At 42.1% G+C, this 16135-nt stretch overlaps 1 long non-coding RNA gene across 1 annotated transcript; it reads right to left on the reverse strand.

Annotated features, from left to right (window-relative positions):
* Positions 1 to 1021: 1021 nt before the first annotated feature.
* LOC130556364 (uncharacterized) lies at positions 1022 to 2441 on the reverse strand. Its single transcript, XR_008963216.1, has 5 exons — positions 2353 to 2441; positions 2033 to 2125; positions 1602 to 1797; positions 1161 to 1330; positions 1022 to 1066 (listed from the first exon to the last, which is right to left on the reverse strand). It is a non-coding gene; the product is annotated as an uncharacterized LOC130556364 (long non-coding RNA).
* Between the last annotated feature and the right edge of the window lie 13694 nt (positions 2442 to 16135).

Genomic DNA, 16135 nt, shown 5'->3' on the forward strand with positions numbered 1-16135 from the left:
TATACCTATATTTGTGTCCACACCAGCAGACGATAACATTACGCTAATTCTAAGCTCACATGATGCAGTAGGCTACTAACGTTACTGTCACACAAATGGATGTATAGCTAACCTAAATGTGGTGTATTAAGTATTTATATTTACTCCGAAATTTGTAGTAATGACAATTTTAGAGAGAGAGTAACTCCAGGCAGAGTTTTGGTCGGCCGTGATCCTTCTTTGTGAAAACTAAAGTAAACTTTGTTTTAAATATTAGTTCAGTACAGAAAAGAATAACAGTCCATCAGTGTCTTAATCTTTATTTGTGTTAAATACAACAAACATGGTACAACTTTTGCTTTACGACTTCATTGCTGAAAACATCTTTCTTTTAAAATGTCACTGCAAATGCTGCTCTCTGAAGGCTGAAGGTGCGCTCATCACATCACAGGACGCAAAACATATCTTGCCAGCTTGCTCATACATGTAATATGAAAGTAATATATCAATAAGTATTATAGTCCGCCTTAAAACACCACTTCCCGAATGCTTCCGTCTGTAATTTGTACTTTAATGATTCCAACAATATTGTGTCTCATATCTGTATTTGTGTAGTTGTGATGTGAACTCCGCTATTCTCCTTCACTTAGAATGATTTTTAAAAGTTATAACTTAGTTTTCGTTTATCGTTATAGTGTGAACGTCTATTAAAGCTGGGTATATATCTCTCTGTTTACTAAATTACAATAATTAAAAGGCAATGTTTTCATATTAATCACCAAAGCTCTACTACGCCAGGTTTGTCGGACTGGTTTGTTTGTCGGACAAAATGGTGGTCAGTCACGGGGGCACATAATATCGACGTTATGATTGGTCAGATCACTTGTCAATCAAACTGCTTGCACAGCAACTTGCTACATCGCAGCATGCCACCATCCACTTAGTATGAAAAACATTAAAATATACCATATACAATCTACAAGTGAATATCTTACCATTTGGTAATTTAGAAATCATGTTTGCCGAATATGTGCAAGTTTGCCTTCACAGGAGCAGTATGGCACCTTCACTGTTGGCGAAATGCATGCTGACAAAAAGAAAGAAAACCACTAATTTAGATTATCTGTAACTGGCTGCAGGCACACATGAGCAGCAAAATGAGGGCTTTTGCGAGAACATACCTTTCTCACGGATGCAATATCCATCTTGCCCTTTAATGACGCATGAGGTTGGAGGGTTTGCTTCAAAAAACCCATGAATCACACGTTCCCTGTTGTGGAGTGGCTGTTTTTTGTGTCGCAATACATCACAGTCCCCACAGAACCACTCCTCAGGAAGACACTCTCTGCACCTAGGGAGAAAAGAAAAAATAGTGTAACATTATTTCAGGTGATTAACTCATATAAAGTATAACACACTCAATTTAAGCTATTCCAAATGTGGTTAGATACTAGGTTTGATTTTATTGTATTGGACTGATGGTGGCTCAGTGTTTAGCGCTGTCACCTTACAGCAAGAAGGTCGTAGATTTACTTTCCTCATAAATGTGGTTTTCATCTGGGTGTCCCCCGAAACACATGCACATTAGCCTATAAAGCAGAGCACTAAACATTAAAACCAACCTAATAACAGCAGGCTCATAGTAAAGAAAACACAACGGCTGACCATCAGCCTCTTTTGCAATAAGGCATTTTAGGTGGTATGGTCTAGCGCTCTGAGGCTTTCTGCTGCCGCAAAGACCATGATGATGCAGAGCTTTTCTGAGGCTCAGCAGCAGGATAAGATGTCAAAATATCAGAGAGCCTCTCCATATTTTTTCTGTAAAGAAAATATGAAAAAAGCTGTAAGGGACAATTTAGATGAGGACAAATTAAAAGTCAACTGATCAATATTTAGAATAAACACCATTTCATGATTCAGTATCAAACTGGCCTTAATCTTTACTAAATTGTGTTCTCAATCCATTTACGGCACTGTCAGTTTTGTCTAAGGGGTTTTTCTTTAATCACACATGGATTTTAGATGTAAACTTAAATTCATCACTTTGATTTACCAAATTGCTCTTGAGGATTTAGCTCTGCTGAGGGCACAGTAAGTGGAACCTCCACACTGGATGATAGGGAGCATTCAACTGGGGTGTGTGTGACTGAAAAACAGTACATAGAAGAATAAAAACATGTTAGGCTATGTTTGTTTTTATCCAAAACTGAACAATTTATGAAATCAGACATACTTCTGTTATGTTCTTGGTAATGTATTCTACTACAGTGCCACCGAAAGGTTTATGTACTTTTTTAATGCCTTTTTAGATATTGGAATATTTTAAACTCAATTAAACTACAATTTACAAATGTAAAAGAATTCAGATATAACCTGTAGCTGAAGATTGGCGTCGCCCTCCTTGCCTCCCCTCGGCTTGCCATGTCCTTATAAGTCCCTTTTAGAGGTCTGTGGAGGGTCTCCTACAGAAGAGCGTGCACGTTTCCTCTCCACAGCTGCTGTCTGTGTGTTGGGGGAATATTTCTTGTAAGATTGATGTTGTTAAAGGTACTGGATCCAAAAGACAGGTGATTAGTGAAAGGAAAACACAACACAGTGTGTTAGTAAGGTGTTGAATGGCTAAAATGAACCTTGCCATAGATTCTCCAAGGGCCCTATTTTAACCATCTAAACACATGGTCTAAAGCGCAAGTGAACTTAGGGCGTGTCCGAATCCACTTTTGCTAGTTTAAAGATGGGAAAAATGGTCGGCCCAGCAGGCGCATGGTCTAAAAGGGTGGTCCCTATTCTCTTAATGAGTCGGGTGTGTTTTGGGCAAAACGTGCAGTAAACCAATCAGAGTCTCATCTCCCATTCCCTTTAAGAGCTGAAACTAGCAAAAAACACTTGTGTCGAGTGTATGATAGAGCCCCAAGTCTCTGTAACTCCAAAATATATTCCTTTTTCCAAAATATATTCCCTCAGTTACACATGTCACAGAGCATTATAGGATGTTAATGCATCATGCAACGAACCTGCATGTAATCTTCTGCACTCATTCTTCTTCTACGTTCATCAAATTTTTACTTTAATTTGTCACCCATCCACGTTCAAATAAAATGATTGAGGTATATAAAAACTCTTACCCTGGCTTCAGCTAGAACACGGTCTAGTTTCAGTTTAAGAGCCATACGTCTCCCCTCTTGGTAGTGGGGATCCTGTGAGTCAAGTTTATGTTTGGAGGCCATTGCAACACAAACAGATACAGACAGACGGACACAAACAAACAGACAGATGTACTGTATACAGAGAGGTTGTGAGAGTTAGACAGAAATAGATAGTTAGACAGACAGATAGATAGATAGGTTGGCTCTTAAAAGTGCCTTTGGGTTCGGTAAATCAGGTGTATATGTTCGGACAGGTGACTTGTTTGACAGGATCTGCAAGGGAGAACAGAAAATGTTATTTATGTAGTGTAGAGTAATGTTAAAATAAGGTTTAAAAAGGCTACCCCCAATAGTGAGAGGTTCCCTTTTTCTTATAAATACTTATAGGAATATACACAACGCAAATTTCTACCAATAGTTCCTTATCGCAAAGCAGTAATAAAGATAGCACATAACATGGTCGGGTTTCCTCATCCAGATTTAAAGGACACTTTATGATTGCAGAACTTTAGCAAATATCAAACTAGTGAATATGGTATTAGTTATTTGATATTTGTATATTTTTTAGGTCCCCTTGTAACAGTTCTTTTGATTTCTCCCAACTTCACTGACTAATTATATATAACAGTTACAATTAAACACACACTGATGAAGGCCCAAATGCATCAGTGTGCAGTGAAGTGAATAAAGGATTTTTAACTTTTTTGGACCAGAAGAAGTGCCTTGAATTTCTTTCTATTAATAGAGTTAGCTTATATTGAAGTTAGCTAGCTCCGTTCAGCAAGCCTAATTTGTTGTTATTGTTATTATTCGCTAATAAGGAGCAAACCAATGGTCGGGTTTAAATTGCTGCTCAAGCATTTAAACCATGTGAGTTTAATGGCAAAGAAAGGCATCAATTACAACATTTAAACAAAACGTGATCATTGGTAATTAGCTCGTAACTTACCTGGACTGTGGTTTGAGCGCGCAATGAGAAGAATTCACCCGCGGCTGCGGCCTGGCTCCGGAGGCTGAGGATCATGGGTAATGCTGACAGAAATCCCAAATGTAATCCCCCCCAATTTTTATCAGAGAATAAGGCAGAATATATATTTTATCATTTATATACTGTAATAAATGTGTGTGTCTCTAATTAACGCAGTCTCGTATATTTGTATGTATGACCGCCAGAGCCGTCTTTTGGGCTAGGGAAATATATAAAAAGATTAATTGAAAAACAATTTAAACATCTTTTAGTTGATTTATTTTTATTTTGTGTAGTAGGAGTTTATTCTAAATAATGGCAATGTAAGGTGTTCGACCCTGACGTGTGTATAGCCTACTGTGTTGACAATGAGTTTCAAATGTGTCTGGTCCTTCACAGAAACGACTGAGAATTATGTTCCCACAGCAACTGATTGCGCGTTTGCATTGAACGCGCGTCTTCTGTATGAAAAGTATAAGAAAAGCGTGCCAGTGGCTGTTTTTTTTTTAATCCGGGCTGTTCTGTTCCGTGGGATAATGATTCAGGCTGTATTTCATTTTCACTGGCAATTGGGAGCACCGGGAAATCCCGATGACCTTGCTTGGACTCTGATTTGGCTTCGAAGAGCACCGCAACCAACAATGCAAGTTCGCGTTACGGGTTATGTTCGTGGTGGAGGTCACGAAAGATTTTTCCTATTGAAATACATTAGATGGAAATTCGTGGTGAGTGACACGAAAAAAGAGGGAAATTCGTGTCCACCAACACGAACCAATAGATTAAATTTCGTGACTATATCACGAACTGCCGTGAGACTGGGTTGTGTACCTGCCATTTTTCCACCTGAGGTAAAATTGAATTGACTTTACCACAGCCTATGACGAGTGACACTAATTTACGATATTTAACCATTTAATGCCATTCTTTTTAATTCCTCAGACGTGTAAAGCTCAAAAGGCTGATGTCAGAAACGATGTAACGTTAGGACATAAATTGTAATCTGTTCTGAGACCAGATTTATGCAGCCCGCGCTATCGTTGTCTGCAGCCTGTGTAGTGCTAGAATGCTAGTTCCCATTACATTTTAAATACGTTAATGTGTTCTTCAAGAACCTTGTTTTTTTACTGACAATGTACATCATATAACACGGATTTGTTGTATTTGCTTTGTTTGCGTTATATTTCTGGTTCGTGTAGTGCTAATTATAAATGAAAAGCCTTTGAGGGTTCTCAGCGTAACGTTACCAGAGAGTGATTGACAGCACGACGTGATAATGTCCCACCACTTATAACAATGTATTAAAATATGGGTGCATTACTAAAAAGCACAAATCTCAGGACATGACAAAATTTCTCCAGGATTTAAAACCCACTCGGACCCCAGGGGGTTAAATGATTGATCTGCACATAGATGCAGCATCACTGCCTTCATTATGCAGACTACACATAACAGATTGTTCATAAGATTATATAGTATATACTGTACTTGTCAACTAATAAATCTGTTATTGTGAGGTGATGCATTTTTGAATTGTTTGACATTAAATTGATAGCATGTAGAGTACTCATTTGTGCTGTAAACTATGATGCTAGACATATCAAATAACTGTATTTGTGTTCTTCTGTTACAGGTGTGGACTGAAACCACTGGCGCAAGAGACGGGTGGAAAAAGAGCCCTTAACGCAGTCTGGACTGTCAGCAGTTTAAGCGTTCAAAATATTTTTTTGTTCAGTTGAGTTTAAAGTACCCTTTCTAATCTGAAATCTATCAAACTATTTTTAATGAATTTAACATTTAAGACTGTTTTAAAGGTTGAGTTAAATATTCTGTGTTAAGGATCAGAAAATTATAATAAATTTGATATTGAACATCCATGTGTTTTTCATTTTCATAATGCACCTATTATGTTTATGATGTACAGGCAAATATAAAGTAGTAGATTATTAATTTTGAAGACTAACATCTAACAAAGCAACATCCAAATGCTGCAGTTATCATTTAATCAGTAAAAAATTGCATTGTATTTGGTAGAGCATAAGAATGGGAAAGGTCATTTACAATTTAGCAATAAAAAAATTGTACTGTCCAGGTAGGAAACCTCAAAAAACATAATCTAGAACCACTCAAGTATACACTGTACAAGTATACACCTCCATTAAACATACAGGGCCTTGGTTTAATCCACATGGGCTTTATAAGGCGGGATGTCATCATTTAAAATGCAGTAAATGGTTAAGCACATCTTTGTCTTACATGGACCTGTTGTTATAAAACTGCTTTGTTAATAGATTTTTTTTATTTTGAGCCAAATCTCAAAATTGTCCTATGGTGTGACTTGTCTCAAGCATGGTTCAGTAAATTAAAACTTTTATAAATTAAAAAGCATAAAAATGTTAATAATACATCAAGCATAATTTTACAAGTGTCTATTTTAGTAAATTGCAAGCGTTTTTTTTCATCCATATATTTCTAAAAGTGTAGGAACATGACACATTTTGTCACTGAAACCATGTCCTCTGGTGTGACACCAGATCCTGATTTTAAATCGGGCAAAACCACGAACAATATTAATTTGCTAAAAAGACCCCATTCAAGTTCATGTTATTGAAGCCCTTGTGAGGCACATGAGGTGTGTACATAGTAAATTTTTGTCTCAAAATTATTCAAATATTTCACTTTTTTTGGAACCACTATTAAAGTGTTAAGTTATGTTGTGTCATGGCTCTGCTTCATTTAGTCATGTTTTTCTTGGTCCTGTAGCAGAGTCAGGACAAAGCCTTTGGTTATGTGTGGAGAGAAACATATTATTGTCCTTTTGACAATAATATACGTTCTCTCCAGTGTCTCGTCATTCGCCCCGTTCCTCTCGTTTCCTTGTTATCTTTCCCTAAGTGTTTCCCACACCTGCCCTGTGTCGTTATCCCTCGTTTGTGTTCCCCTATAAATGCCCTTTTGTTTCATTGTCCGGTGCTCGTTCGTTGTCTCATGTGCCTGTGTTCGTGTAGTCAAGTGTTTGAGAGATTCTGTCCTTCCTAATTCTCATTGTTGTGTGAATTTTCTGTGTGTGCTTCTGCTGTGCCTTGGATTATTTTCATCTTGTCATAGTAAATCAGTTAGTTTATTTCCAGTGTTCTGTAGTTAGTCCAGTCAGTTTAGTGTGCCTGTCTAGTCTGTTTATTATTTATCCTCAGTGTTTTACCCCCTTGTGGGTTTTTGTTTTGTGTTTCTTGTTAAGAAATAAAGTTTTGTGTTAACCCCTTCACGGCTGTTGCCTGCGCTTGGGTTCTTCTGCCACAAGTTCAGACAGAACGAACGAGCCACACTGAACCAGCAGGCTACCATGGACGCTGGGCGGTCCCGCCAAGCCCGCCTCCTCTGCGGCGTTCGCCAGGAGAACATGGACCTTGAGCAATACTTGGACAGATTCCTAGGCGCCGCAGAGGAGGGTGTCTTCGGGGAGGCGGAACTGGCGGTGCTCTTTAACGCCGGTCTCAGGAGCCCCCTTTCGCGAGTGGAGATGAGGGCGCTGAGACCGCTGGACTTTAACGCTGTGTGGCAGTACGCCACGTACCGTTCGGGGTCCAGGGTCTCAGCCCAATCCAGCTACTCGTCTCCGCTGGCCGCGATCCAGAAGGGTCGGGCCCTGCAGATCGGGTTCTGGGCACCGCCACACCTTCCGCCTCAGCCCCTGCAGTCTCGTCTCCACCAGTCAGCCTGGGTGGCAAGCGGGGGAGACGAGAGTCTTGGGGGACCTCCCCGAGGAGTCCCAGCCAGAACCAGCCGTGCCGTTTGCCTCTTTTCTTCAGCCGACCTCCAGGCGGGTGGCTCGCTGAAGAAAAAGAGGCAGCGGCGGGCAGCGCGAGCAGCCTCCACTCCAGTCCGGTGCAGCCGGCATCCAGTCCGGTGGTCCAGCCGGCGTCCAGTCCGGTGTGCATCCAGTCCGTGCAGCTGTGCCAGTCCGTGTCGTTCTGTGTCCAGTCCGGTCAGCCGCGTCCAGCGGTCCAGTCTTGTGTCCAGTCTTTGTCCAGTCTTGTGTCCAGTCTTGTGTCCATCCGGTGATCCAGCCGGCGTCCAGTCCGGTGATCCAGCCGGCGTCCAGTCCGGTGTCCAGCCGGTCCAGTCCGGCGGTCCAGTCCGGCGTCCAGCCGGCGTCCAGTCCGATGTCCAGTCCGCAGCCGTGTCCAGCCGGCGTCAGCCTGTCCAGCCGGTTCCAGCCGGCGTCAAGCCTGTCCAGCCGGCCTTCCAGCCGGCGTCAAGCCTGTCCAGCCGGCCTTCCAGCCGGCGTCAAGCCTGTCCAGCCGGCCTTCCAGCCGGCGTCAAGCCTGTCCAGCCGGCCTTCCAGCCGGCGTCAAGCCTGTCCAGCCGGCCTTCCAGCCGGCGTCAAGCCTGTCCAGCCGGCCTTCCAGCCGGCGTCAAGCCTGTCCAGCCGGCCTTCCAGCCGGCGTCAAGCCTGTCCAGCCGGCCTTCCAGCCGGCGTCAAGCCTGTCCAGCCGGCCTTCCAGCCGGCGTCAAGCCTGTCCAGCCGGCCTTCCAGCCGGCGTCAAGCCTGTCCAGCCGGCCTTCCAGCCGGCCGTCACCAGCCGGCGTCAAGCCTGTCCAGCCGGCCTTCCAGCCGGCGTCAAGCCCTGTCCAGCCGGCCTTCCAGCCGGCGTCAAGCCCTGTCCAGCCGGCCTTCCAGCCGGTCCCCAGTCCGGCAGCCAAGTGGCCCCTGGGAAACCCCCAGGGTCAAAGACTGTCCCCCCCAGGACTTTCCTAAGTCCCCCAGGACTCCGCGCCCTCGAGCGCAGCCGGGGACTGTTCCTCCTTCTCCCCTCCCCCATGGACTGCCTCCCATGAGCCAGTGTTTGGCCCCTCCCCCCCTCCCTTGTTTGTTATTTTTAAGTCACCCCAATCCCTTAGTCTTGTTGTCTTGTCTGCCCCTTGTCTTGTTCACCATGTTTGTCTGGTTTTTGTCACTGTCTCAGTTGGTCTTGTCTCGTCCGTCTACCCCTTGGTGAGCACCTGGAGGTGCTCATTAAAGGGGGGGCTTCTGTCATGGCTCTGCTTCATTTAGTCATGTTTTTCTTGGTCCTGTAGCAGAGTCATGACAAAGCCTTTGGTTATGTGTGGAGAGAGACATATTATTGTCCTTTTGACAATAATATACGTTCTCTCCAGTGTCTCGTCATTCCCGTTCCTCTCATTTCCTTGTTATCTTTCCCTAAGTGATTGATTACACACACCTGCCCTGTGTCGTTATCCCTCGTTTGTGTTCCCCTATAAATGCCCTTTTGTTTCATTGTCCGGTGCTCGTTCGTTGTCTCATGTGCCTGTGTTCGTGTAGTCAAGTGTTTGAGAGATTCTGTCCTTCCTAATTCTCATTGTTGTGTGAATTTTTTTTTGTGTGCTTCTGCTGTGCCTTGGATTATTTTCATTTTGTCATAGTAAGTCAGTTAGTTTATTTCCAGTGTTCTGTAGTTAGTCCAGTCAGTTTAGTGTGCCTGTCTAGTCTGTTTATTATTTATCCTCAGTGTTTTACCCCCTTGTGGGTTTTTGTTTTGTGTTGTGTTAACCCCTTCACAGCTGTTGCCTGCGCTTGGGTTCTTCTGCCACAGTCGTGACATGTTGTCCTTTGGTGTGACGCCCTGAAATTATTATTTTTTTATTAAAAAACTATATGTTAAACTACATAATAATGGAAAATTATGCAAATTATTTTTGCCAACTGCTGTTGTTAGCTAGAAACAGCAAGGTCATTAGCTGAGACAAAAGGTTGAAACGTCCTTTGGTGTGACAGATAATGTTCACTAGTGTGATAACTATACTGTCACACAAGAAGACAAGGTCTTTTTTAAAAACATTTTAAACTATTTAATACTAATTGTTTAACTCATTTCTTATTAATTTTTGATCATTTGTGGTGTTCTCAAATGTAATAGTTACATTAATTAAAAATTTTCTGATGTTTTTGCAGAAAATGTATTGTTGTAAGTGTCTTGAAAATAAATAAAATGTGGTACTTTGAGTTTTGAGACAGAAAGAATTGAGGAAGAAAAATGAATGAAAGGGAGAGCACACAAATCTATAGAGAGAAAATTAACAATTATTCACACAGAAGGGAGGAGATTCTAAGAGAATGACACAGAAAGAAAATATAATTAAAATTATTCCTTATAGAAAGAGCAGCCTTATACTTTATAAAATGAATTAACATCTTAATGAATATAGTTTGAATAACAATTAGTTGTGCTGTGCAGTAGGGAGACACTAGAAAAGTTTCAGTAACATAATGATTGACTGAATGACTGACATAGAAAATGTTTTCTGGGGGGAAAATTTTGAATTTTTCTTCCCTTTTACCTTGGATTGTAATGTTTTGTCCATGAATTGCAGGTAACCGCCATAGCCGATGGAAGAGAAGCAAGGCAGAGATGAAGAACTTCACGTTTTCAGGATCTGGCAGCACAATTAGGTATGGTGGTGACCTTCTCATGAATCCCATTCTAATCGTGTATTTAGTCGTCATTGTGTTGAGAATAATAAATTAAGTAAAAAAGGATTACGCGGATAGATGAAGAGGCAGCTAGTTTTCCGTCTAGTAACTTAAAGCGACAACGAGCAACTTTTTGACCTTAAAATAATGTCTCTAAAATGATTTTAGTGGTAGGTCAACTTTTAACTGGATGAATTTTACTGCTGTTGCTACCTGAGCAGCCTCCTATCGGCTGAAATTGCACTTGTAACTTTGGTGTTCGGGCCGGTACAAGCCCCGCCTATCCCCTGCTTTACGGCATACGTCACATTTTACTCGTAGCCTGGGTGTCACAGAATGCTGTCACGACCGGGAGGTGTGACAGTGAGCAGAAGCACCCAAGCGCACGGGCAGCAGTACGGGGTAAACAATCAGGACTTTAATCACAAAACAAAAACCCCACTATGGGGGAAAACCAGGCACGATAACAAAACAAGAATATAAACAAAACACTTCCCTCGATGGGGCAAAAATAAACTAAACAAAACATGACACAACGTCAAGGCAGGATAACTAAAAACTACATACGAATACACTAAGACACGGGGTGGTAAATAATAAAGTTCCAGACATAGGTAGGGGATTCACAGGTAAGACAAGCACTCCGGGCAAGGTAATACAGGGCGAGGTAGACAAGCGAACATGCATACAAGCACATCAAACGAGCACAGGACAATGAACACGAGGGCATTTTATAGGGAGACAGACAAAGGAAGATAACGCAGGGCAGGTGAGGAACATGAGACACGGCAGGAAAGCAATACGGGAAACAAGAGGGGCGGGGCCAATGACGAGACACGAGAAAGCACATGGCATGTCAATGATAAACAAACCATGACTTTCTCACACTAAACATAAGGGATCTGTCACGATCCTGCCAATCGACATGGAAATCAAGGACAATGAGGCAGGACCATGACACTGGGAGAAGTTGGCCAACAGCAGAGCTAACAGTAAGACAAAATGAACCAAAACATCACCATGGCAGGAGAGCCAGCCAAAAAACCAAAGAGGGTTTTGTCGGAGGAAGCAAAGAAAAGAAAGCGAGAGATTGATCGGACATGAGGCCGGTCACGAATCAATATCAAACGGGCTTGCACTTGATGGCGTGAGCAGCAAGAGGCAACGGGTTGCAAAACAGATGCAGACCTAGCGGTCCGGCTCCTGGATTTGTATGTGTTATTTGTACATTTTTTGTTACTGTCCTGTACTTCTGAACGTATTTGTTATTAATCTGTGTCATTGGCACAACACCGGTTCGCACTTTATAAGCGTAAGGTAGCTGAGAGATAATATATGGTTGCCGGTGTCGATAGCTAGCATGTTTTCGTGTTTTGTCATGAATGTGTGTAACGTTAGTGCTTGTAAATAAAAAGTAAAACAACCACACTAAACGTGTTGTGGTAAAAAGTAGCAGATTATTTTGTTCAGACCAGTAAACCACGCTGTTATGTCTTAATGTAGACAAGACGCTGGAGACCGTAGATTCCTTTTAGTAACTTTATTCACAGCACTAACACATACAGGATAACATGCAAGCACACGCTCAGTATCTCTACCACTTCTTCTCTACCTCTCGATGCAACTCAAATAGAGGAGTGCCACCTAGCGGTACATTAATGTGACAACACCACATATTCCCCTTTTACTTAATGAATTCTTCTGTAACCACTAAGTAACATTAATTGAATGCAGAAGAGTATTTAACGTAATGAACCAACAACTTAATTACAATTCAGTATTTGAATTTCATGTAAGTATATGTACTGTATGTTGTGTGTGCAAAAGTCCATGTCAATTTCTGTGACTAGTATCATAGTCCTTTAGCCAACCGGGCTCACGTCTTTGACGTTGTACTCTTGGACCAGCATCAGAAGACACTGAATTTCCAGACAATGGAACATGAGAGAGCATCACGTTTTCAGCATTGGCCGTCATTCCATTATCCAGCTCTCTAGTTGGCACGGGTGCAAGACATGATGCATGCTACTTTTTTCCATCATCCAAGAGGTAAGTGTAAGGACCAACTTTTTTCCTGACTTCAATTGGAGAAGTGAACTTTGGATAAGCTTTTGGTACATGCACAGCCTTTTTAATGCGCACTTTATTCCCTGGTCGAAAAGAGAAATGTCGCACACGATGCTTGTGGTCAAAGCGAGATTTCATGACATCCTGACGTGAGGAAACACGTTTCTGCAGTGGTGTCGGCTCATGACCAGAAGGTGAAGGTTTCAGGACATTGAGACGGGTATGCATTTTCCTTCCATGAAGCAATTCGAATGGGGAAACACCTGTTACAGCATGAGGTGTAGCGCGGTAAATCTGCAGGAAGTCAGTCACTGTTGATTTCCATGGTGCTGATTGTAGGATTGCTGATTGGATTGTACTCTTGAGAACACTGTGAAAGCGTTCAATAGCACATTTGCAAACCCATGGAGAAGAATCAATCCGTTCGATCACACCAGCCTGTAAGAGACGTTCCAGTTCTGCGGAAACAGCATCTCTCACGGAGAAAGGTAAGCGACGCAATTTGCATCTGACAGGAAGTACAGAGTCAGAAATGTTCACCTTGTGCGTGAAGTTGTTCACACAGCCTAATGCAGCACGCTGTGATGGAGAAGTGGAGAGAGCACAGACTGGAGCGGATTGTGCCGATGGCAGCACAGTGTGTCCAGTAAATTGCAGCTGAAGTCCCTTAATCAGATCCATGCCTAGCAAAGCAGTGCCAGTGTCGACAATGAAGAAGTGTGCAGGACAGGTAATGCCATATTTAGTGACTGTAGCAGATAAACATCCTAGTACTGAAATCGGCTCTTGTAAGTAAGTAACTAAACGGGCAGCAGGGGCTTGCAACGGCACAGTGCGAAAATGCTGTTCATACAGTTGTTTCGGCAGGATGGACACAGACGAACCAGAGTCCACAGTAAGTTGAAGAGACACAGGGGTAGCAGCAGGTGAGGCATGTACGGTCACTTCACACATCAGACGGTCAGTCGCTCCAGGCAGATGGAGAATACAGACCTCTGGCAATTCAACTGAATGCACTGAATGAGTAGGAGCAGAACGGCAGACTCGTGCAAAATGTCCAATCTTATTGCAATTCTTACATTTAGCAGATGCAGCGGGGCAGTTCTGTGCGTTTGCAAGATGTCCAGCAGAGCCACAGCGAAAGCATGTTCGAGCTGACGGAGCAGAAGCAGGTGGTTTTGATGAGGTACGTGCTTTGAATTTGGCCTTAGGACGCTGTCGTCCAGAAGCAGGAGTGGCATGTACAGCTTGAACTTGAGCGAAGTTACTCGTAGCCAGCGATTTCGCCTGAGCATCAGCCGTCTCTAGCTGTGTGGCAATTGTAATTGCAGTCTCCAGAGTCAATTTAGATTCCACTAATAATCTTTCACGAATGCGAGGGATAGCAATATTTTCAACAAGTTGATCACGCAACATATCGTCAAGATTGTCAGCAAATTCACAAGTAGTCGCTAAATCTCTTAATGCAGCAATGTATTGTACTACCGTTTCATCTATCCTCTGTATGCGTTTCCTGAAAGCATGTCTTTCCACGACCACATTTCTTTTCGGAACGAAGTGTTGTTCCAAAGCATTAATAGCATCAGCTAGATCGTCACCGGTATTGGGCAGTGTATAGAACAATCTCTGACCTTCGGTTCCGAGGCAGTGGAGAAGCAAAGCACGTTTTCTGGCTTCTGACCATAAATCCCCAGTAGCATTGATGACTAGCATGTAGTTCCGGAACATTTTCAGCCATGTGACTAGCGGTATAGCAGGCTCACCGGGACAAGGCAAAAAAGGAATGGGAAATGGTGCACTTACTGAAGCCATCCTCAGACAATCTTGTACAACAAACGTCCTCGTCGCCAATTTGTTATGTCTTAATGTAGACAAGACGCTGGAGACCGTAGATTCATTTTAGTAACTTTATTCACAGCACTAACACATACATGATAACATGCAAGCACATGCTCAGTATCTCTACCACTTCTTCTCTACCTCTCGAATCGATGCAACTCAAATAGAGGAGTGCCACCTAGCGGTACATTAATGTGACAACACCACACACGCAAATGTTGAACAGTTCAATCGTTGATTAGGCTAATGTTGTCGTTATGTATATGTACATGCTATGCACTGTTTTGATACCGAGTTGACTGTAGTTATTACATATATTACACAAAACACAATGCCTGGTCGCGATTGTGTTTAGTGACTTCCGATATAATAACAAAGAAAAGTACTATAGGTTACTGTGGGAGGAGGAAGCGATTGATAATGAGTGTCAGCTGGGCGTCACACCGGCCTCGTATCTCTCACGGAGGAGATCGGAAGCATAAAAAGACGAACGGCAGGAGAATACGGTGAGAGAGGACCGGGCCCGGACATTTAAGTTTTGTTTATGTTCGTGTGTTTTGCTGCTGGTTTATTGTTTATTTATTTTGATTAAAAATGTTTGAATGTTCGCCGGTTCCCACCTCCTTCCTTCCGTTTTATTGAGCTTTATTACAGTTACAAAACACATTCAAGTCCATGCGTTGTGTTTCGGGTAAATACAAATGTTCCATGTAGCTAGCACGCTCTGTGCTAACTTCTAACAATCAGCTGCTACCCCCGAGTCTACTTTGAGGTTGTAGTATAGCCCTGTAGTACATCCCATAGTGTTGGCACCCATGTGGTATGCAATGAAGATGAAACGCTGATTTCAAAAACAGTACAGTTACATATACAGTTTATGAATAACATAATATAACATATTTTTTTGGCCAAAGTTACCAGAATAAGTTGGTAACCTTGCTTCGAACACGTAGGGTTGACTACTTATGATACATAAATCTTTGTACTGATATACGAAGAACATATGGTAACACGGACTACTTTACCTGATCGTGGACATAGTTTGACCGACGTATCTGGGTCCATTGGTTTAGTAAACAAACTCACGTGTATTGAGCTGCCAGCGGGAAATCTTTGCGACAGTTTTTACGACACTGCATACAGACAATTCCGCTTATCAACCACGTGGGGCAACAGTGAACAAAAGTTGCTCATTGCCGCTTTAACGTTACTCTCTAACCGCCATTTGAGACCAGTGACTAACAAACTAAATTACAACGTCGATTTTCACCGAATATTTGATTTTATGTGCAGTTTGTAAACTATCCTAATCCGTGGTAAGTGTGTGGGGTATCAATATTGATATGTAAAAACCGCGCAGCTTACTTTGCACGTGATGCTATTTACGAATTATGATTGTTCCATTAATAAGTAATTATTCATTGTAATGGTTTTTTCCTGTTTTGTTTTTTTAATTCTGACGACAGATGTTGAAACACTATTCAATTCAATTCAATTTTATTTATATAGCGCTTTTCACAATGTGCATTGTTCCAAAGCAGCTTTACAGGAGCAAATAAGAAAAACACAGAAAGGTAAAACACAGCACAGTGCATGGTGTTTATAGACCAAGCAAGATCATTATAATAAATAATATCTAATAAATAAATGAATAAATAAATAAAT

Source organism: Triplophysa rosa, linkage group LG7 (assembly GCF_024868665.1).
Source record: "Triplophysa rosa linkage group LG7, Trosa_1v2, whole genome shotgun sequence".
NCBI lineage: Eukaryota > Metazoa > Chordata > Actinopteri > Cypriniformes > Nemacheilidae > Triplophysa > Triplophysa rosa.